Source organism: Choloepus didactylus, chromosome X (assembly GCF_015220235.1).
Source record: "Choloepus didactylus isolate mChoDid1 chromosome X, mChoDid1.pri, whole genome shotgun sequence".
In the NCBI taxonomy this organism is placed as follows: Eukaryota; Metazoa; Chordata; class Mammalia; order Pilosa; family Megalonychidae; genus Choloepus; species Choloepus didactylus.
This window is the reverse complement of record NC_051334.1, coordinates 60,377,171-60,401,209: the sequence shown is the minus strand read 5'-3', so window position 1 is coordinate 60,401,209 and position 24,039 is coordinate 60,377,171. Positions and strand designations below refer to the sequence as shown.

Below are 24,039 nucleotides of genomic sequence, written 5' to 3'. Positions count from 1 at the left end.
CCACAAGCCAGTTCTCCCCTGCTTTGCCTTTGTGGTGAGTGTGGGAGTGAGTCTTGTGGGGTCCAATTGGTGTACCAAGCTTGCGTGTGTAGTTGGTGTTGCCCGCCTTGTATATGGGGCGTGTTTCTGGGCAGTCAGGGAGGAGGGGTGGCTCTAACAATCAAATCTCCCTGGTGATCCTGGAGTTTTAAAGCTGCTGCAATAGTCTAATCCTTCAGTTCAGTCCTGCCACAGTTTGTCTCTGCCACTGACCCACAAGTCCTTGGTATTGGCGTATGGCTCCTGAGACTTGCGAGTGGGTCCCTCTTCCAGGCCGTGCACCCCCTGGTCCTCTGTTGAGGGATGACTGTGCTATGTCACAGGTGAGTGCCGTCCCCCCAGGGCGGTTCTGGGCTGCTGGGCTGTGTAGGGAGGCTCCCAGTCTGCTGAAATGATGGCTGAATGGGGCTTTGTTAATTCACACTGCTCCACCTTCCCAACTCTGGAACAATCAGCTGAGGTTGCAGGGAAGGCTAATGTCCATGGCCAGTTTTGTGGTGTGTGCCTGTTATTTGAAGCACTTCCGTCACACTGGGTTGTCTGGGGCAGCTCTGGGCTATGGGGCTGGCGATGGGCAGGAGTGTTTCCTGTCCACCAGGATGATGGCTGTGAGCGGACACCCCCCTTTTCTTGGGAAGTTGTGGTGTTTAGTGAATTTTCTCAGCCACTGGATTATTGCCTTTTGTCTCAGAGCTCTCTTAGTTCTGCTCTTGTCTTGACCTGCCCAAATTGCAAGTCTTTGAGGCTTTCTGTATTGGGCTTCTTAGAGTAATTGTTTTAGAAAAAGAAAAAAAAAAAAGGGCGCTCCTCACCGATCTAATGGGTTATTGAAATGCTAATAGACAAAGCAATTAGGGCCATTAAGGAAAGGTCCACAGGGCAGAGAGATCAGCTTTTCTTCGGGATTTGCATATGAGCCTCAGGGCCTGAGCTCTGCCCTTCCCCTTTCTATGTTCACCAGAACTCCAAAAATCCTCCGCTTTTATTTTGGAGTTTTACGTGCTGTTTTTTTTCTATGCCTGTCTCCTCTCTGCTGGGCTGGCTGCTCTCAGATTCTCTGGTGTCTGGTCTCAGTCTATCTATGGTTGGAGTTTGGATCAGTAGAATGAGTTTCCGATAAGGGCTGCCACTGCAGTTCTCCCTTCTCCTTCCCGGAGCTGACAGCCCCTCCTCCCATGGGACTGAGCCTGGCAGGGAGGGTTCCGGGTCCCCTGGCCACAAAAACTTACAGATTTCGCTGATCTCAGCAGTTCCACGTTTTCATGAGTGTTGTGTGAAGTATCCCCAAAGTCAGAGTGCTCTGTGGTGTCCAGTCCACACAGTTCCTGGCTTTCTACCTACTTTCCTGGAGGAGTAACTAAAACATACAGCTCACCAGTCTGCCATCTTGCCCCACCTCCCTCTGTTCTCGGATTGGCTTTCATGAAGGGCGTTTATTTGGTTACACAGTTACAGTCTTAAGGCCATGAAATATCCAAGGTAACACATCAGCAATTGGGTACCTTCACTGGAGGATAGCCAGTAGTGTCCGGAAAACCTCTGTTAGCTGGGAAGGCAAGTGGCTGGTGTCTGCTCCAAAGCTCTGGTTGCAAAATGTCTTTCTCCCAGGTTGTTCCTCTCTAGGCTGTGGTTGTTCAAAAATATCACTCTTAGTTGCTTCTCCAGAGCAAGAGTCTGCGTTCGACGACCGTCTTCAAACTGTCTCTCATCTGCAGCTCCTGTGTTTCCTCAAAGTGTTCCTCTTGGGTGTAGCAGCTTGCTCCTTTTGTCTGATCTTATATAGTGCTCCAGTAATTTAATTCAGACCCACCCTGAATGGGCGGGCCAACACCTCCACGGAAATTATCCAATCAGAGTCATCACCCACAGTTGGGTGGGGCACATCTCCACGGAAACACCCAAAGAATTACAATCTAATTGACACTGATAGGTCTTCCCACACAAAATTATATCAAAGATAATGGCGTTTGGGGGGAGATAACACATTCAACCAGCACAATATAACACATGCAGAATCAGCAAGGATATAAAATTATAATTTAGCAACACAAAAAAGGGAAAGATGAACCTAAAAACATTGCTTTTACTTGTTGAATGTCAAGAATTGAGAAAACCAGTCCTAGTTAGAGGACAATAATACACAAGGAGACTTTTATGGGGATTATGAGGAAGACTCATGGGCCACTATCAAAGGGTTTGGAGAATTCTGACACTTGAAAACATCTCCAATTTTATCACAAAAACCATGACTTAACTCAGCAGGTAAACTCACTGCCCTTCCCACTACGTGGGACATGAATCCCAGGGGTGTAAAACTCCCTGGCAACATGGGACATGACTCCCGGATGAACCTGGACCAGCATCGTGGCATTGAGAAAGACTTCTTGACCAAAATGTGGAAGAGAAATGAAACAAAATAAAGTTTCAGTGGCTGAGAAATTTCAAATGAGTAAAGAGGTCATTATGGAGGTTATTTTTATGCACTATATAGATATCCCTTTTTAGTTTTTAGAGTATTGGAATAGCTAGAAGGAAATACCTGAAACTATTGAACTGCAACCCAGTAGCCTTGATTTTTGAAGACAATTGTATAACTATGTATCTTATACAATGTGACCATGAGATTGTGAAAACATTGAGGCTCACATCCCTTTAGAAGGGTATGGACAGGTGAGTAGAAAAATGGGAACAATAAGTAAATGAAAAGAAAAAAGCCATGGCTTTTCTTTTCTTTGATTCAGGTATATCAATAAAACTGCACACATAGATAACTATTTATTTATCAAACTACTTTGTGCCAGAGGTTGTACTATGCATGTTACCATCAATCAGTGTTGGCTCTGTGACAGTCAGATATGTCGTGAGCTAGCAAGTATAGCAGAGAGCATTGACCTGGTAGTAAGATGCCCAGGAATCGCATCTTAGAATCTTGGGCAAGGCATTTTCTTTTCTTTTTTTTTTTATTATTATTTTTTTTCATTTTTATTGAGATTGTTCAGATACCATACAATTATCCAAAGATCCAAAGTGTACAATCACTTGCCCCTGGGTACCCTCATACAGCTGTGCATCCATCACACTTAATTTTTGTTCAATTTTTAGAAACTTTTCATTACTCCAGACAAGAAATAAAGTGAAAGATGAAAAAAGAAAAAAAGAAAAGGGAACTCTAAACGTCCCCTATCCCTAACCAACCCCCCTCAATTGTTGACTCCTAGGATTGATATAGTACGTTTGTTACTGTTTATGGAAAAATGTTGAAATACTACTAACTGTAGTATATAGTTTGTAATAGGTATATAGTTCTTCCCTATATGCCCCTCTATTATTAACTTCTAATTGTATTGTCATACATTTGTTCTGGTTCATGAAGTGATTTCTAGTATTTGTACAGTTGATCATGGACATTGCCCACCATAGGATTCAGTTTTATACATTTCCATCTTTTGACCTCCAACTTTCCTTCTGGTGACATATATGACTCTGAGCTTCCCCTTTCCACCTCATTTACACACCATTCGGCGCTGTTAGTTATTCTCACATCCTGCTACCAACACCCCTGTTCATTTCCAAACATTTAAGTTCATCCTAATTGAACATTCTGCTCATACTAAGCAAGAGCATCTACATTTCTTCCACAAGGCAGGAGGGAGAGTCAAAGAAGGTAGAGAGGCAAAAGAAAGAGGAAACAAAAAAAATGACAGCTAGGAAACAGCAAAAGGAAAAATAACCTTAAATCAAAGTAGAATAAAGAATCAGACAATACCACCAATGTCAAGTGTCTAACATGCCTCCCCATCCCCCCCTCTTATCTGCATTCACCTTGGTATATCACCTTTCTTACATTAAAGGAAGCATAATACAATGATTCTATTAGTTACAGTCTCTAGTTTATGCTGATTGCATCCCTCCCCCAATGCCTCCCCATTTTTAACACCTTGCAAGGTTGACATTTGCTTGTTCTCCCTCGTAAAAGAACATATTTGTACATTTTATCACAATTGTTGAATATTCTAGATTTCACCAAGTTACACAGTCCCAGTCGTTATCTTTCCTCCTTTCTTGTGGTGTCTCACATGCTCCCCATCTTTCTCTCTCAACCGTATTCATAGTTACCTTTGTTCAGTGTACTTACATTGTTGTGCTACCATCTCCCAAAGTTGTGTTCCAAACCACACACTCCTGTCTTCTATCACCCTGTAGTGCTCCCTTTAGTATTTCCTGTAGGGCAGGTGTCTTGTTCACAAAGTCTCTCATTGTCTGTTTGTCAGAAAATATTTTGAGCTCTCCCTCATATTTGAAGGACAGCTTTGCTGGATACAGGATTCTTGGTTGGTGGTTTTTCTCTTTCAGTATCTTAAATATATCACACCACTTCCTTCTTGCCTCCATGGTTTCTGCTGAGAGATCCGCACATAGTCTTATGAAGCTTCCTTTGTATGTAATGGATTGCTTTTCTCTTGCTGCTTTCAGGATTCTCTCTTTGTCTTTGACATTTGATAATCCGATTATTAAGTGTCTTGGCGTAGGCCTCTTCATATCTCTTCTGTTTGGAGTACGCTGCGCTTCTTGGATCTGTAATTTTATGTCTTTCATAAGAGATGGGAAATTTTCATTAATTATTTCCTCTATTATTGCTTCTGCCCCCTTTCCCTTCTCTTCTCCTTCTGGGACACCAATGATACGTACATTATTGTACTTTGTTTCATCCTTGAGTTCCCGGAGACGTTGCTCATATTTTTTCATTCTTTTCTCCATCTGCTCCTTTGCATGTAGGCTTTCAGGTGTTTTGTTCTCCAGTTCCTGAGTGTTTCCTTCTGCCTCTTGAGATCTGCTGTTGTATGTTTCCATTGTGTCTTTTGTCTCTTGTGTTGTGCCTTTCATTTCCATAGATTCTACTAGTAGGTTTTTTGAACTTTTGATTTCTGCCGTATACATGTCCAGTGCTTCCTTTACAGCCTCTATCTCTTTTGCAATATCTTCTCTAAACTTTTTGAATTGATTTAGCATTAGTTGTTTAAATTCCTGTATCTCAGTTGAAGTGTACGTTTGTTCCTTTGACTGGGCCATAACTTTGTTTTTCTTAGTGTAGGTTGTAATTTTCTGTTGTCTAGGCATGGTTTCCTTGGTTATCCAAATCAGGTTTTCCCAGACCAGAACAGGCTCAGGTCCCAGAGGGAAGAAATATTCAGTATCTGGTTTCCCTGAGGGTGTGTCTTAGAAAATTGCTCCACCCTTTGATGCCTCGGGTCACTGTGCTTTTCTGCCCAGCAGGTGATGCCTGTTAGCCTATAATTCTTGACTGGTGTGAGGAGGTATGGCCGTGTTCCCCCAGGCTCTGGGGTCTGGTTCTGAATGGAAAGGGCCCCACCCCTTTCCTCCTAGAGGAGACAGACCCCTCAGGTGGAGGTCATTAGCATTTCAATGGTCTTGCTCTCTGCTTGTGGTGTCTCCACCCTTCCCAGAGTCACAGCCCTGGAAACTGAAAATGACTGGGGCTTTCTCCACTGAGCCAAAAAAGAAACAGACAGTCCCCTTCAGACCCAGTCCAAGGCAACCCTTCGGCTCTCCCAGGTCAGTCGTCACCCAAAGCCTCTGTCTGTTTTTTGGGGCTGCGTACCTGTAGTGAGCAGTTCACACTCGCTACTTAAAACCCCCAGTTGGAGCTCAGCTGAGCTGTATTCGCTTGCTGGGAGAGAGCTTCTCTGTGGCACCACGCGGCTCCGCAGCTTGGGCTATGGGGGAGGGGGTCTCCCGACCTGGTTCCGCAGGTTTTACTTACAGATTTTATGCTGTGTTCTCGGGCATTCCTCCCAATTCAGGTTGGTGTATGATGAATGGATGGTCTCGTTTGTCCCCCCGCAGTTATTCTGGATTATTTACTAGTTGTTTCTGGTTTTTTGTAGTTGTTCCAGGGGGACTACTTAGCTTCCACTCCTCTCTATGCCGCCATCTTGCCCGAGTCCCAAGGCATTTTCTTTTAAGCCTCTACTTATCCATCTAGAATGAAAGGATTCCAAAATGTCCTCTGCAGAGTCCTATGGCTTCTTTGCTACTTTGGGAAGGTGGACACAGGGGACAGGTAACAGAAGAAATATAGTGTGGAATAAGAATAGTAGAGACCAGATTGCAGAAATCTCTGATTGCCACTAGAATGCAAACTTGCAGGCATAGATAATCATCTCTTGTTTGTTTTCTTCACTAATGGATTCCAAATGCCTAGAGCAGTGCCTAGCACATGACAGGTCCTCAATAAATCTTTGCTTAGGAAATAATGTTGGACTTTCACTTTGTACACAACTGGGAGCCACTGAAGGTTTTGAAGATGAGTGACAGAAAAGAGGGAGAGTTAGAAAATACATTTTCTCAAGTACTAGAATTGGGAAAGAATGGCAAAGAATGAAAGAAAATTAGAGAAGTGATGTATGAGGGATTGCCTAAGGTCTAATTAACTATGAAGTGATAGCTGTCAGAGAGGGCAGCTAAGCTTTCCTGATTCCCAGGAGGAGGAGGGGAAAAGGAGGGGTGATGGCAGAAAATGAATGTTAGGTCAAGATAATTCTCACTTGGTCCACAGGGGGGCACCATGAAGCCAAGAGAGCCTGACTTGCTGTAGGAAATAGTGGGGGAAGAATTCCGTTCTTCTCCATTCACATTCCCTGCAATCAGGCTTCATTATTTCTAACCAGGACAACTTATAAGAGCTATCAGGACTGCAGGACTGTCTCCATTCCTATGAATTAAGAGACAGCAGGGTTGAGGAAGCAGAGTGACTTTGACAAGTTACTTAGTCTCTTTGAACCTCAGTTTCTTCACCTGCTAGGGGTGGTGGTGGTAGTGGTACTGACTTCATAGAGTAATGTGAGGATTCCATGAGTTGGTACATATAAGCGCACTTAAAACAGTTCTCGGCATATAAAAATTTCTCAAAAGAATTAGCAATTATCATCACCACCATTATTATTATTGGTGGCTAGAATCTTGAGCTCTGGTCAAAAAAGCTTATCTCTTGGATATCAAACAGGTCCTTTACACTCAATGTGTTCACAAATCTGCTCTACCTCTTATATTTCCAATCTCAATTTCTAGCACCACCATCAACCCAGTCTATCAGTCTAAAAACCTGAGGGTCAATCACCTTTGACTCCTTTTTCTACAGTCTCTAGTTATTTGATTATCAGCTACAGTAAATTATACTACAGAAATATCTCTTAAACCAAGCCCATTCTCATATTCCAGTCATGTTCCCCTGTAGTCCATACTACATGTTGCCACCCAAGTGTGATAAAACCTGTGGGCTCTGGAGTGAGTTCCTAGGGTCACATCCTGGCTCTGCAACTTCCTAGCAGTATGACCTGGGGAAAGTTAATTCTATCTTTCTGTGTCCATTTCCTCATCTGTATGATGGAAATGTTAATAATTGTACCAACTCATAGGACTGTCATGAGTATTTATCAAGTTAATGTTTTCACATGTTTACAACAGTACCTGGAACAAGGAAGCATTGGCCATCTGTTTCCCTCACTAGCAGGTGAGTGCTTCAATAACTTAGTGTGCCGGTTTGAATGTATTATGTCCCCCAAAATGCCATTATCTTTGATATAATCTTGTGTGGGCAGAGGTATCAGTGTTGATTAGATTGTAATTCTTTGAGTGTTTCCATGGAGATGTGCCACACCCAACTGTGGGTGATGACTGATGGGATAATTTCCATGGAGGTGTTACCCCACCCATTCAGGGTGGGTCTAAATTAAATCACTGGAGCCATATAAACGAGCTGAAAAACAGAAGGAACTCAGTGCAGCTGAGAGTGACATTTTGAAGAGGAGCTACAACCAAGAGGGACACTTTGAAGATTGCACAGGAGCTGAGAGAGGAACTGCAGTTTACAGAGATATTGTGGAGATGGCCTTTGAAAGCAGACTTTTGCTCCAGAGAAACTAAGAGAGGACAAATGCCCAAGAGCAAATGAGAGTGACATTTTGAAGAGGAGCTGTGGCCTAGAGAGGAACATCCTGGGAGAAAGCCATTTTGAAACCAGAACTCTGGAGCAGACGCCAGCCACATTCCTTCCCAGTTAACAGAGGTTTTCCGGATGCCATTGGCCACTCTCCAGTGAAGGTACCCTTTGTTGATGGATGCTTTATGGCCTTAAGACTGTAACTTTGTAACCAAATAAACCCCCTTTTATAAAAGCCAATCCATTTCTGGTGTTTTGCATTCTGGCAGCATTAGCAAACAAGAACACTTAGTCTTATTCCTCTCTGTATCTCTATCTTTAAGCAGAGTGTCTCATACATAGTAAGTGCTAATGTCCAATGAATGAATGAATGAATGGTCATGGGAATAAGGAAGGTTAGAGCCATATCTGCTGTGGGAGTCACAGACACACTCTGTGGCCATCTCCTGGCCTTGGCCTATCCCTTCCCCTGCCTCCTTTTCTATTGTGCACAGATGTTTCATCCTGTTTCCATTCCACAGCCCAGGGGAGATGTTAGGTATAATAAAAAGGCCCAACTGTATCTTGTACCCAGAAACTGGAAAACAGCAGCCCCAGGTGCTTATCAGAGCAAGAACTCTCAGTGGCAGGGCCCCCTCCCCCTGTGGTGTATAAATAATCAGCACTCAAACAGTACAGAGTCTCTCCTCTCTGATGAGAAGTGGGGTGTGTGGAGCTGTCATCCACTGACCCTCACTTGAGCAGTCAGCCTCCCTGGGAGACCGGCCATGATGCAATTGTTTCCCTTGTTCTTTTGGACCCTTTGTGCTATATAAATAAAGCCATAATTTGCTCTAAGTTTCTATTGTGCCTAAGCCAGTATAACAATAATGCACTGTGCAGCAACTCATTCCATGGATTTTGGCACAGCAGGCAGGATACATGTGGGGAAGTATGGGGTGGATTGATTTTTTGGATTGAATTTTCTTTTCATTGCTCTTCTGTTCCTTTTTTACAGAAGTGTCTTGTGCAACACAGGACTCATGGCTTTGTGGACTAAACTGAAGGATCATCCCACCCTACAAGCCTGGGTAGAAGTATCAACCCATGGCTGGGGGACCTAGGGCTTGCTGTCTCTGTCTTCTGGGGGAAGGGCAGTGACAAATGGGTATGTGAGAATACCCCCATGAATGCCAGGGAGTTGGCTGATTTCCATGCTGATATCAGTGAGGTTGGGGCTTTCACAGTCCAGCACACACTTCTCTGGCTCATGGTTTCTTACATCTGTTTTCATTCTAGAATTAGGCATATCCACACTTAGGCCACCCAGACTGATCATGTGGTTAGTGTGAGGCCATATCCAGGAGACCACTAGAACTGAAGATGATGACCCAAAGGTGAAAACAAAAGTATAAGCTTTTATGGGGAAGGAGATATGGGATATGAAAGATAGGTATGGACAGAAGACTGGAGAGGATGATCTCCTCTCATGGCTGTTCTGATTTTATTAGGAGGGAACCACTACCAATTCTGATCAACCAGGCTGAATGGAGGAATCTTGGTCACCTCATGTCCAACCTTGTCCTTCAATAACCACTTAAGTTAGTTGGAGTTAGGAAAGGAGGAGGCATCAGGTGAAGAAGGATCAGGTGATGGTGCAGCCACAGGTGTGCCACAGCCACAGCCACAGCCTATGTTTGATTGGATCCTTCAGAGAGTTATAGAAGCATATTACACTCTGGGTGACCTCTCCCCAAATTCCACCTAAGCCTTGGAGTAATGAAGAGGAAGCCATGGTCACACTGTGACAACTGGGTGTTGGTGCATGAATATTCTACCTCTACTGTAGGGCCTTAGCCCCTGACTAGATTCCCATTTCACAGTGCAACATTGATGATTTTATTAGGATGGGCCTCCCTGAGCAGCGCAACAAGTTAGTTCTGCCCCTCACCCCACAGTTTCCCCTGGAAAATGCAATTGAGTGTGTTTATAGTACCCTCCACGTTTGGGGCAAGTACCCTCCCATACTAGGAGAGTGACTACAGTGGTAAATGACAAAGGAGCCAGACTGGCAGGCAGTAGGCACATGTCCATTAACCCAGCATGTCCTGAGACCTACAGGTTAGGTCAATGGCCACCCCTTCATCTTGGAGACCTCACCCACTGAACCATATACTTGTGGCTACCAAAGCAAGGGGTCGCAAAGGATACCATATATGGGATCTCTAATGGAAAATTTTGGGAAAAAATATAAACTAGAAAGAGGGCCACAGCCTTGACAGGGACAATCTGTCCAACGCCCTCTCCATGATCCCCAGATAAAAGCAGCAGAGGAGGAGGATCCTGAGATCTCCTGCCTTTCCCTTCAGCCCAACTAAGGAAGTCTGGCCCCAGAGAGGGACCTCTTTACCCAGACTTAACTAAATTGAAAATGGCCTAGGGGTGGAGCCAAGCCCCACTGAACCCCCATGGGGAATGTAGGCCATATGCCTCAGTGCATGTACAATTTGGGGGCAATGAACAAATCCGAATGGTGCCTTTAGATACAAGCACCCAGGTCACTATCATTCTGGAAGATACTGAAGGAAGGGGGCAGCAAATCACTTTGGGAAGTATGGGGATGGGAGGTCACTGCTAACCTGTGGGTTGGTCCTTATGGTGCTGTGGCCACCCCTGTAGTCATGTTTCCTATTGGGGAATGCATTATAGGAATTGATATCCTATACCACTATACATTCCAGCAGCAACTGCAAGGATATACTCCCCCATCCCAACAAATTTTGGCCATCATGGTTGAGTGACAGACCATGCATCCCCAGAGCTCCCACCTTCTTGTTGCACTGTCCAGCAGTGGCAATACCACCTCCCAGGTGGGGAAAGGACATTACTAAACCCATAATGTCCTCTGCTCATCTCTTCCTATAATAGTCCAGTGTAGCCAGTGAAAAAGGTGAATGGAGCATGGCAGCTGACAATAGAATATGGGTGCTTAAATGCAGAAGTGCCCCCTTTGGTGCCCATGATTCTACATTGTGCTATTTGCATATTGGCAACAGCATATTCCTCATGTTGGTATCCTCCTGGCACCCCTGTATCAGGTGACATGGAAAGCAGGTACTTTCCACTGGGGGATAGAAGTGGAGCAGGCCCTGAAAGAGGTAAAAGAAGCTGTGTCAGCAGCCCTGCCTCTGGGAACTTTAGAGCCTGGATCTCTGTTTGAGCTAAACATTTCTGCCACCCAGACCCATGCTGACTGGTCCCTGTGGCAGGAGGGAGCAACATGAATTTGCAGACCCCTGGGTTTTTGGACCAGAAGTTCCCAGACATAGCCCAGCACTACTCCCCCTTTAACTTATGTTGTGCTGTTGGGCCTTGGTGGAAATGGAACAGATCATGGAGAGCTCTCAGGTCCCCCTGAGGCCAGAAATCCCTATTGCATCCTGGATTCTGAGTAATCAGAACACGCAGTGCTCAATAACAGTATCATCGAATGGAAGTGGTACATTCAGGATTGCACTGGCCTGGGACTCCAGGAAGTGACACACTTGCAAGAGCAGGTGGCAGAGGCCCCCCTTATCAATGATCCTGTTGAAACACCAGATGAAGGCTGTTCCCTCCCTGCAGTGGCATCTTGAGTACCCTGATTCAAGAATTCTGACTAGATGCTCAGCACTGGTTCACTGATGGATTAGCCAAGCTGAAGCCATCTGGTGCCCATTGGGCAGCAGCTGCTGTTTCCCTTACCTCAAGCAGACTATATACCACCTCTGGCATTGGAAAAAGTGTACAATGGGCTGAACTACAAATATTCCTCTTTGCCTTGGAATACCTGGACCTAAGCACCCCCATGTACCTGTTTACTATTCATAGGCCACCACCAATGGCTTAACAATCTAGTCAGGTTCACGGAGGGAATGTGATTGGTGAATCAAATGTGAGGAAGGAACTTTTGGAAACAACTGGCAAATGGAAAGGCACCGTCTATGCTACCTATGTCGATGTGCATGGCAAGGGCCATATCAAGATGAACATCACTGGAATGACTCAGCCAATAAAGGAGGCACTGAGCTGTTTTTTTTGCCTGATGAAGCTGGAGATCTTCCTGGTAGAGAGGCAAAGAATAAGCCCTACCAGGAGGATGAGGACAATGGACTACCGTTCAGTGACATCTGTGAAATATTTGAATTTCCCATGGCTGCTTCCACCACTGGGTGGATTCACCACCAAACTGGACGTGGTAATTCCAGCACCATAAAATTATGGGCCCAGGAACATGGAGTACCTCTCATTAAAAGAGGTCCAATCTGACATTTACCAATTTGAGTGATGTCAACTACAAGCCAGAGTCCAAAAAGGGCATTTAGGAGCTATTCTCAGAGGGGCCCACAGGCTGCTACCTTGGCCCTTTCCCACCCTCCCAAGGTATGTCCTATACCTTGGTTGCGGTACATACCTATTCAGACTATGGCCTTCCCTTTCCAGTTCGTCATGTGGATGCAGTACATATATGGGATATCTTTGGGTATGCAGATGATATCTCCTCTGACCAGTGACCCCACTTTGCCATACAATCCACTCAATGATGGGCTAAGACTCATGGAATTAGATGGATCTCAAATGTCGTCCATCACCCATAGGCCACTGGCATTAATGGCCACGTGAAAAAGGAGTTTTGGTGTCTACACTCTAACTCTTACTGGATGGACTGTCTGCCTTACTTGGGCACTCTGCAAGCTGAACTCAGCAGTTCCACAGAAAGGAAACACAGCCTTATCCAACTTCATAGTCCAGGGAGGGTACAAGGGTGGGGGAGAAACCCAGGTTTTGCTGCTCATTTGCCTTTACACCCATCAAGATGAGGATTGGCACCAAAAGGAGGGACAAAGACACACCACTTGGGATTCTCCTTTTCAGCCACTGTCACAGAATCATCCCACTTTTTAACCTATTATACCCTCCCCACAATTCCTAGGATGGTGGGAAGTTAGGGCCACCAGGCAGAGGGGTAGGATAACAGAAGGAGGCCTAGAAGTGCTTAACACACATGGGGTGACAATCCAGTGGGCTGGACCCACAGGGTCTGACACATGCATACTGGAGGTTAGTGGGTGATGCTGATCCTTGGTTGGGCCACCAGTCCCCTTGGGAATGGTCATAGGACACCATCAAAGAGTCTTGACAACTCCCATATATCAGGAAGGGGTGGAAATGGGCTGGAAGATATGGATAAGGCACTTAGATCAATGGGAAAGAGATGAGGTTAAAGCTTAGGGCAACCTCAGACAGACTGAGTGGACTTAGAAGAAAAAGGTTAAGTTACAACAAATAGGCCAAATAAAGAGTATCTCATGGGCAGTGTTTACACAACTCTGTCAGGATTAGTTGCTGCTCCCCTCTTCTGTTTTCTACAGATTTGACCTGGCAGCAACCTGGAAGAACATCTTCATTCAGCTGACATGGGCCATTGCAGTGGCAGGGAACCTACTGCTGGATCTGCCATCTGATCCCTTGCTCCCTCTCTCCTCTTTGCCAAATATGGATTGACACTCAAGGAGCTTATTTTCCTTGTCTCACATTTAAACTAATATCAGGAAGTCCTTAATTTACATCCTGCAGCAAAGATAATGGCACAGCCATTGGCTGTGCATTCTTCTCCACACCCCTGGACAACAACTCCCAATGTAATGAAACTGGCAAATGGCTCAGTCATCTTTCCAATACCGAGCAAAGTACAATTTGCCTAGGGGTGAGGGGTATCCATGATTCATTGGCCTGACTGGGAGTAAGCACCAACAAACACATGAAATGCAATCTGTCAGCCATCTTGGCTGACTTCACTGGGTTCAAAACTTGAGCCATTCAGGCTTAGCAAAATTCATTAGACCCTATAGCCATAAGCAAAGAAGTCTCATTGCTTTAGACGTCCTCCTAGCCCAACAAGGAGGCATATGTGCTATTGCTAACACCTCCTGCCTTATGTAGGTTAATACCCAGGGGAGGTGAAAAAGGAGGTGACTAAAATCTAAATGCAAGCTCACTGGCTGCAAAGGGTACAGATTCTATATTGGACCTCTTCAGCTGTCTCCCGGAGAGTAGCAAGGATGCTACCATTACTCAAGACAGGCCTGATCACCTTCTTGAAGTAATGGTATGAATAGCTGAAGCCTTTTTAAGTGCTGCAGCCACTGGTGTTCCCAAACCTTTACTGTCAACATTGTTGAGAGTCAGGGGCTGGTAGGTCTGACCCATCTCTGCCTTCATGTGCAAGTGAGAGGTGGGCTTATGTTGTGCAAGCTAATGGGGAAGAGCAGGCTAGGCCTAGTGGAAAAGCTAAGGGGTGGACTGCTGGGGAAGTCACAGACACATTCAGCAGCCTTCTCCCAGTGCTCACCTATTCTACTCTCTCCCCCACCTCCTTTTCTATTGTGCACAGATATTTCAGTCTGTTTCTGTTCCATATCTCAGGGAAGATATTAGGTCTAATTAAAGGCCCAACAATATCTTGAACCCAGAAAACTGGGAACAAGAAGCACCAGGTACTTATCAGGGTGGAAACTCTCAGTGCCAGGGCTCCTTCCCCCTGTGGTGTATAAATAATCAACACTCAAACAGCACAAGGTGTCTCCTTTCTGATGTGGAGTGTGTAGAGCTGCCATACACTGACACTGACCCAAGCAGTTGGCTTTCCCAGGAATCTGGCCATGATGGGATCTCTTACCATTCTTTTATGGACCTTTGTGCTCTGTAAATAACAAAGTGGTCATTTGCTGAAAGTTTCTGTTGTGCCTAAGCCTATGTTCCCATGACACACAATGTAGCAACTTGCTTCAATATCCAGATCCACAGCTTACAGCCAAAAATGAAGGGGCCCAAAAAATACTTCTTGCCCCATCCATATCACAAATATCTTAGTCAAATGGCATAAGGGGGATGTCTGACATTAGGGTTGTCTTAGTCATTTATGGTTAGTGCCCTCTCCCCCAAAGCACAGTTAGTTGTAATAGCCACCTTATAATCAGTCTTTGAACAGGAGAACTTTTTAAATTCCTTGCTTTTCTCTACAGCCAGAGTTGCTGTTCAGTGTCTGAGAGACCAGAGCTGCACAGAAATTATCCATGAGGGAACGGGTGAGGAAATATCCAAAGGGCTTGGGGAACAGCCCTTAGATGTGAGACACCCAGGCAGGAGGGCCTCAGAAATGCAAATTACCCACTTGAGGTAACAACCATTATTCTTCCTGGATTGGTTATTCAAGACTTTGCTTGAGGGAGCTGGGCTTTCTAGCCCTTCTCCTAAGGGAGGGGCATGGGAGAATGAAATAGGGTAGGAGATAGGGAGGAGGATTAAGCCCCATCCATAGTGGGGAATTTGTCACAGGATGTAAATGAAAGACTTCCTGATAATATTTTTTAAGCTTTGTTACATCTCCAAGTTTACTTTGTTACCCAGGTGGCATTTAACGCAGTGATCTGCTTTGTTTTATGGAAGTGACCAGTGTCTAGAATGGACAAGGGCAGGTAGCTGACTAGGAAGAACACATACCACCCTTTAGCTGGCCCTAAAGAGGAAAAAAAATGCCTCCTTAATTTACATAATTAAGTAGGGAAGTAAAGCACAATCATTGTAGTCTACAAACTGAAAAGAAAGCAGAGCACTGGGAACCCTAACACAGGCCTAAGAAGGGACCTGGAGCCCTAACAGGATACTGCACTTAGACAATACAAATAATAATCTCTCATGTGCATCTAAATAGCTTTACAGCAGGGAAATAGACAGCTTTGATATCATTCCCATATCAAAGATATGCATTTGAAGGCCCAGGGTCACAAAGTTTAGAAGCAGATCTCTTGTCTTCTGATTTAAATTACAATGTTCCCTCACTACTTTCAATATTGCCAATCAGGCTAGCACCTGCTTTATGAAAACCTGTCTTCTAAAAGCAGAATAAGTTTAAGGACAACAAACTAATCATTTAGGAGAATCTTGGGCAGCCTCTGACCTACAATAACTGCTGGAACAACTGTTGAAAAATGAAAATCAATGTTTTAAGATCTTGAGATTATGGGTACTTTTTTTTAAAGTGCTACTTATTTTATTAGAAGATAAAAGAAGGATCAGAGTACATATATATTTTCCAACTGTTTTATTATATATCTTTCAGGGGAATAGAGAATAGCTTTGTGATGAGACCTCAGGAAAACCTTCAGGATTGAAGCGCCTCTGCATTATGCCATTAATAATGGAATGGTGATTAAAAGAATAACAGTCAACATTTACTGGTGCTCATTATGTCCCAGGCATTGTTAAATGAATAAATACATATATTAGCTCACTTAATCTTCACAACCCTATGAGGTAGGCACTCTCCTTTCCCCATTTTAAAAATGAGGAAACTGAGACCCAGAGTGATGACATAGCTTCTTCCCAAATCCCCCAGTTAGTCAGTGGCAGAGATGGGATTTGAACTTCAGCAGTCTAGTGTTATGATGAAGCCATAATGAAGTTATAATGCTCCCAGACCTGGGTGCCAGCAGGATCCCCAACCTCTGCTTAAAGCAGATACCTTAGTGGAGGGGAAATTATTGCTACAAACAAAGTATCTAATAAAAGGAGATTACAGGAGCCTCCAATTTCTCCCACTGGAAGACCGAACCTCAAAGAACCCCCAGTTGTGGCATCTCAGCAGCAGCTCCCTATGATTCTCCTATTCAAGAATCTCAATGTATACAAAGTTGGAGAGTGTCTGAAGTACCTAGTCTAAATTACAGAAACTACCACCACAGAGGTACCCAGAAGTGGTTCCAAGATACGAATGCCTGCATCTTGCCTTCTCTGATTACCTGGAATGGGAAGAAGGAAAGTAAGGGCTAAATGGGATGTTAAAATAACCCAAATTTAAGAGGAGAGAACACATTACCACAAAAATAAATGAAGGGTGAAAGCACATACCATATGTGAATGACAATGAAAAAAAGAATGAAATTGAGTATTGTACCATTACTACAACAGCCAGCTAAGCTTGAACTAGTGAAGCAGCGGGAGGTAATGAAAAGATAAGGTGATAAGAAACATCACAAAGAGCTAGCTGTATGACTTTAGGAAGCCATTGGCTTTTCTATTCCTCAGTTTTATCTGCAAAATAAGAGATACATCAACCTTGCCCTACCTCCTCACCAGGTTGCATGAAGACCAGTCATGAAAAATGCATGTAAAATTCTTCATAAGATGTAAATGTGAAATCCCCATTTAAGTTTATAGGATTACTTTTGTCAGATAATCCAAAATAAATAGTCACATTTTCAAGAGTCAAACCATCAGTAACAATACCTATCTTATGATTTTTGATATATTTATCTCTATTCTACCATGAGTTCATGGTGTATAAAATCACCAGCATTCAGCCACTTAAATATGCATTCAGCCACTCTCTACCTCAGATGCTAATGTTAAGCCCCATTTTATTTTCCACAAAAAGACAATAAATAGGCATGTAAGAAAAATCATCTTGGAATGTGCTAGAGATTAAAATTCCTCAGTCTGGAAAGGTGAAAGTTGAAGGGATTTATGATAAAAGTCTAAAACTAGACATACAAGTGGAGTTGAGGCTCAATTGAACTCAAGGCCTGAGTTTTAATTCTAATTTAATCACTAAATTTTAGAGTGACCTTGGGCAATTCTCTTCACTTAATGTAGAAAGTGGAAATAACTCCTGCTTACTTACCTCACAGGATCCTTATAAGAATCAAATGAACAGATTTAAAATTATTATAAAAATATAACCCCCTACCTCCATCAAAAATGTGCGTTTATGTTTAAACAATAATCAATCTAGCATGCAAAAAAACTGTTAGAACTTATACTGTAAATGCTATAGTTGAAGAAGGCAGTGTGAAACAATGGGAAAACATTTACCAAGGAACTGGGAGACCTAGGTTCTAGACCAGGCTCCACTGTTATCTAGGAGCATCATTTTGAGTAATTCACTTAGCCCTTTACAGGTCCCTTCCAGTTATAACATTCCATGATATATGGTTCTATAATAAGTACATAGATGGAATATCCATAATAACTTGCCAAGTTTCTGCTTAACCTGTGATGTTTATGTCAAGAAGGACAATTAAATTCTCCATAAGCCATCAAATAAACTTGAGTCTCATTTCCATGGCATTAAAAAATCATTCTGGAGTGACATCATCAACATGGTGACAAGAACTGCTACTAAAAACCTCTCCCCAGAGATTCAGCAAAAAATAAAATGGACAATTCTCACTTGTTCAGAACTCTGGAGGAAGGTAAAGACTGGAGAAGGATCCCACAAATGCTGAATCAAAGAAAGGGAAAAATATCAGTTAGGAAACTTCCATCCCAGAGCAGCTGAATCAAAGAAAGAGAAAAATATCAGTTAGGAAACTTCCATCCCAGAGGAGCCAGTCCTCTCCCCTCCCTCTCAGTCCCACACAGCTCAGGAAGTACCCAGGGGCAGCTGCTGGGATCCTTCCCAACCCCCACCAAGGTCACAGACTATAAAATCTCTCACAGCAGTGACATCTATATCTGGACACAGAGGCCCAAGCCCACAGGGACTTACAGCAGGACATAAGCCACTGAGGAGGGCTGAATATAAAAGGGCAAAAAGGAGGAGTTTCCAAAATACAGGTTTAGGGAGACAATAGCAGAAATTTTTCCCCAAAGTAGCAAGTAATGAGGCAGAAGCTGTCTGAATCAAATGTTTGGGATCCAGGGGACAAGGGAGGACATTTCAAGGCCCATGTCAATGATGGATGAAGACTCTGAGAAAACATGGACAGAGCCTGTATTTCCAGATACTGGCCCTGGTGCCCACCCCCCCCACCCTTATGTTAAAAAGCAGTAGGCAGCCTGATCCTTGCCTGGGGGATGGCTGAAGTCTGGGGCAGCAGGGGGAGTCCTCTACTACAAGTAAAGTGGGGGAAACAGTCCCACATTGAACAAGTTTGGCCAGTGAAGTGAGGGCACAGGAATCCCACAGTTTCAGTCCCACCTGGTCAGATGCTGTCTGGCTATAGGAGGTAAACAGCTTCTGAGGACCACTAAGTCACTGAAGAATGCCATCTGCTAGGCAGGCCAGGAAGTGCAGAAGAAATCTGCAAGGCATTTCAGAGCCTCTCCAGACCCTATCTCAGGACCATTGGACCTGGTCTACACTCCCTGCAGTACCTGGCCCTATTTTGGCAGAGATATACTGATGACCCAACAGGCAAAACAGTGCCTTAATACAAACCCAGGCAACAAGTAAATACTAGACAAGAGAGAGAAGCCAACCTTCAGATAGACCCATCAAGATAATCAGATGACCAGATATCAGTAAAAAAAATCACAAGGCAGATTAAAACTCAAGAAGAAATGGCCCAGTCAAAGGAATGGATCAAGAAGTTAGAGGAGACACAGAATCTGGAACAACGAATCAAAGATATGCAAACAAATTCTCCTGAATCAATTCAAAGAAATGAAAGGGAATGTGTTAAAGAGATAAAGGATATTAAGAAGACACTAGAAGGGCATAAAGAATTCAAAGAATACAGAGAAAAATAGCAGACATGGAAATAAAAGACATTGTAAATGAAATTAAAAACTGTGCACATAATGTCTGTTCTGTGAGACACAGAACAGCAGATATGAAGAGGCAGAAGAATCAGCAAGCTAGAAGACAGATCAACTGAATTTGAACAGACAAAAGAAAAAATGGAGAAAAAATGGAAAAATGTGACAAGGGTTTCAGGGAATTGATTGAGAACACAAAGCACAAATGTATGCATCATGGGGATCCCAGAAGGAAAAGAGAAGGGAAAAGGGCCAGGAAGAATACTCAAAGAAATAATTGCTGAAAATTCCCAAACCCTTATAAATGATATAAATATGCAAATCAAAGAAGCCCAACAGACTCCAAACAGAATAAATCCTAATAAACCCACTCCAATTCACATAGTAATCAGACTGTCAAATGCCAAAGAGAAGGAGAAAATTCTGAAAGCATCAAAGAGAAAAGCAATTCACCACATACAAGGGAAGTCAAATAAGACTAAGTGCTGATTTCTCCTCAGACACCATGGAGGTGAGAAGGCAGTGGTATGATATATTTGAGATACTGAAAGAGAAAAACTGCCAGCCAATAATTCTCTATCAGCAAAGCAGTCCTTCATAAATGAGGGAGAGTTCAAAATATTCACAGACAAACCAAAGCTGAGAGAGTATGTTAATAAGAGACTAGCCCTACAAGTACAAAATGGAGTGCTGCTGGGTGAAAAGAAAAGACAGGAGAGAGAGGTCTGGAAGAGGGTACAGAATTGAAGAGTGTTAGTAAAGGTAACTTAAAGGAAAGAGAAAAAAATGGTCTGACAAATAAATACCAAAGGATAAGACGGTTGCATCAAGAACTGCCTTTATAGTAATAACTTGAATGTTAATGGATTAAACTCCCTGTTCAAAAGACACAATAGGCAGAATGTCATTAAGATGTCAATTCTACCCAAATTCATCCACAGATTCAATGCAATACCAATAAAAATTCCAACAACCTATTTGCAGACTTGGAAAGGTTAGTTATTAAATTCATTTGGGAGGGAAAGGGCCTCTAATTGCCAAAAATATCCTAAGAAAGAAGAACAAAGTGGGAGGACTTATCCTGACTGTAAAGCTTATTATAAAGTCACAGTGTTCAAAACAATATGGTATTGGCACAAAGATAGACATATTGATCAATGAAATTGAATCAAGAGTTCAGAAATAGACCCTCAGACCTGCGGTCAATTTCTTTTTGACAAGGCCCCAAATACACTGAAATGGGACAAAATAGTCTCTTCAATAAATGGGGTGGGAGAACTGGATATCCATAGCCAAAGGAATGAAAGAGGACCCCTACCTCACACCCTATACAAAAATCAACTCAAAATGGATAAAAGACCTAAATATAAATATCATAAAACTTCTAGAAGAAAATATAGGGAAACATATTCAAGACCTATTGATAGGAGGTAGCTTCTTGGACCTGACACCCAAAGCACAAGAAATGAAATAAAAATTAGGTAAATGGGAACTCCTCAAGATTGAACACTTCTGTGCTTCAAAGGAATTTCTCAGAAAGGTGAGAAGGCAGCCAACTCAGTTGGGAGAGAATATTTGGTAATCACATGTACCAGTTTGGATATATTATGTCCCTCCAAAAGCAATCTTTTATTCTTTAATGCAATCTTGTGGGGGCAGACTTATTAGTCTGTTGATTAGGATGTGACCTCTCGATTGAATGTTTCCACGGAGATTTGACCCCACCCATTCTGTGTAGGTCTTGATTGGTTTACTGGAGTCCTTTAAAAGGAGCTAACACAAAGCAGAGAGATGAAAATGCCCCAGGATGTGCTAAGCCAAGACCCAGACGCTGACACTTTGAGATGCTAGCCCAGAGTTTGCTCTGGAGAAGCTAAGAGAGGACAAAATGCCCCAAGAGAAGCTGAGAGAGACTTTTGGAGAGATGCTACCTGATGCTTAGAGATACTTGGAGACATTTAGAGATACAAGCCCAGATTTTGCTCCAGAGAAGCTAAGAGAGACAAGCCCAGAGACATTTTGGAGAATGCTGTTTTGAAACACAACCTGGGAGCAAAGGAACAGCCAATGCCAGCCATGTGCCTTCCCAGCTGACAGAAGTGTTCCAGATGCCATCCACCATTTTTCAGTGGAGATATTTCCTTGTTTATGCCTTAGTTTTGACACTGATGGCCATAAGACTATAAATTTGTAACCAAATAAACCCTCTTTATAAAAGCCAATCCATTTCAGTATTTTGCATAATGGCAGCTCTAGCAAACCAGAAAACCATATATCTGATAAGGGTGTGAAATCCAGTATATATAATGAAATCCTACAATTCAACAATAAAAGCACTAACAACCCAATTGTAAAATGGGCAAAAGATATGAATAGATATTTTTCAAAATAGGAAATATGAATGGCTAAAAGCAGATGAAAAGTTGTTCATCTTCATTAGCTATTAGGGAAATGCAAATCAAAACCACAATGAGATATCATCTCACACCTATAAGAATGGCCATTATTAAACAAACAGGAAACTATATAAGTTCAAGAGGATGTGGAGAAATAGGAACACTTATTCACTCCTGGTGGGAATGTAAAACAATACAGCCACTGTGGAAGACAGTTTGGTTGTTCCTCAGTAAATTAAATACTGAGTTACCCTATGTCCAGCAATTCAACTACCTGGTATAAACCCAGAAAATCTGAAAGCAGGAACAAGAACAGACATTTGCACTATGATGTTCTAGCAGCATTATTCACAATTGCCAAGAGATGGAAGGAATCCCAGAGTCCATCTCCAGATGAGCGGATAAACAAAATGTGGTACATACATAAGATGGAATATGATGCAGCAGTAAGAAGGAATGATGTCTTGAAGCATGTGACAACATGGATGAACCTTGAGGATATAATGTTGAGTAGAAAAATTCAGACACAGAAGGACAGATATTGTGCTGGTTTGAATCTATTATGTCACCGACAAACACCAAGTTTTTTAATGCAATCTTGTGGAGGCAGACTTATTAGTGTTTTGATTAGGGTGGAACCTTTTGGCTGAATGTTTCCATGGAGATGTGACCCACCAAACTGTAGGTGAGACCTTTTGATTTGATTATTTCCATGGATGTGTGACCCCACCCATTCAGGGTGGGTATTAATTAGATCACTGGAGTCCTTTAAAGGTAGCTCACACAGACAGCAGAGAAGACAAAACACCAAGAGAGAAGCTGAGAGAGACATTTTGGAGAGAAGCTAAGAGCTGTCACAGACACAGATGCTTGGAGTGGCTGGGAAATACAGAGAGAAGAATGTTTGGAAATGCTAAGATAAGAGATGAAACCCAGAGAGGATTCACAGGTGGTTAGAGAGAAATGCTCCAGGAGAACCAAGCAGAGACCTGAGAAAATCTAAGAAATTCAGAGCCCCAGAGGCATTTTGGAGAAAGCCATTTTGAAACCAGAACCTGAGAGCAAACGACCAGCAGACACCAGCCACATGACATCCCAGCTGACAGAGGTGTTCCAGACACCACTGGCCTTTCTTCAGTGAAGGTATCCTCTTGATGATGCCTTAGTTCAGACACTTTTATGGTCTTAGAACTGTAAATTTGTGACCTAATAAATCCGCTTTATAAAAGCCAATCCATTTCTGGTATTTTGCATAAAGGCAGCTTTAGCAAACTGGAACAGATATTGTATTATTTCACTAATATGAACTAACTAGAATACGTAAAATCAGAGTCTTAAAATGTAAAATATATGGTACCTAGAGATAGACAGAAACTAGAAAAAGGGGAGCAGTCACCTAATATTACAGAATTGTTAATGAGGTGGAACTCAAATGTTTGGGAACGGATACAGGTGATGGCAGCTCATTATTGGGATTTTAAGTAATAGTGTCATATTTTAGGGGAATTTAATTGCAAGTGGCTGTTTAAAGTTATGTATGTCACCGATTAACACTACCAATACAGATAAGTTCTCACATGAACTACCATAAACGTAAAAAATAAAAATAATAGAGGGGTTTATGGGAAAAAAACACAGCTATTGCAAAAATATGGATTATAGTTAATAGAAATATTTTAATATTCTTTCAACAGTAACAAATTTACTACACTAATATTATGGGTCAAACATGGGGGGATAAGGGACATTGGAATATTGGATTTTATGTTTTACTCATTTCTGCTCTGGAGTAATAAAAATGTTCTAAAATTGATCATGGGGATATATGCACAATTATGTGATGATACAGTGAGCCAGTGATTGTATACTTTGGATGGTTTGTGTGGTGGGTGAATATATCTCAATAAAATTGAAAAAAATTAACAAAAGATGTTCCTACATTTTTTTTTATATAAAGGGTCAAAAGGGTCAATAGTCAACTTTGCTGTTACACCACAAAAGCAGCCATAGATAGGTAAATGAATGGCTGTGGCTGTGTTCCAAAAAACCTTTATTTGATGCTGAAAAAAAATTAATTCAGGATAG

The 24,039-nt window shown here is 42.7% G+C and overlaps 1 protein-coding gene across 7 annotated transcripts in view; it reads right to left on the bottom strand.

Annotated features, from left to right (window-relative positions):
• The window catches only part of KLF8 (Kruppel like factor 8), a 575,849-nt gene that overhangs the window by 94,938 nt on the left and 456,872 nt on the right, over positions 1-24,039 (bottom strand). Inside the window, exon 2 of one of the 7 annotated variants that reach the window (XM_037821335.1) lies at positions 18,249-18,299. The exons of the other annotated variants lie outside the window; for them this stretch is intronic. The gene's annotated coding sequence lies outside the window, so the exon portion shown is untranslated. The remainder of the gene's footprint in view (positions 1-18,248; positions 18,300-24,039) is intronic. 7 annotated transcript variants of the gene reach the window in all.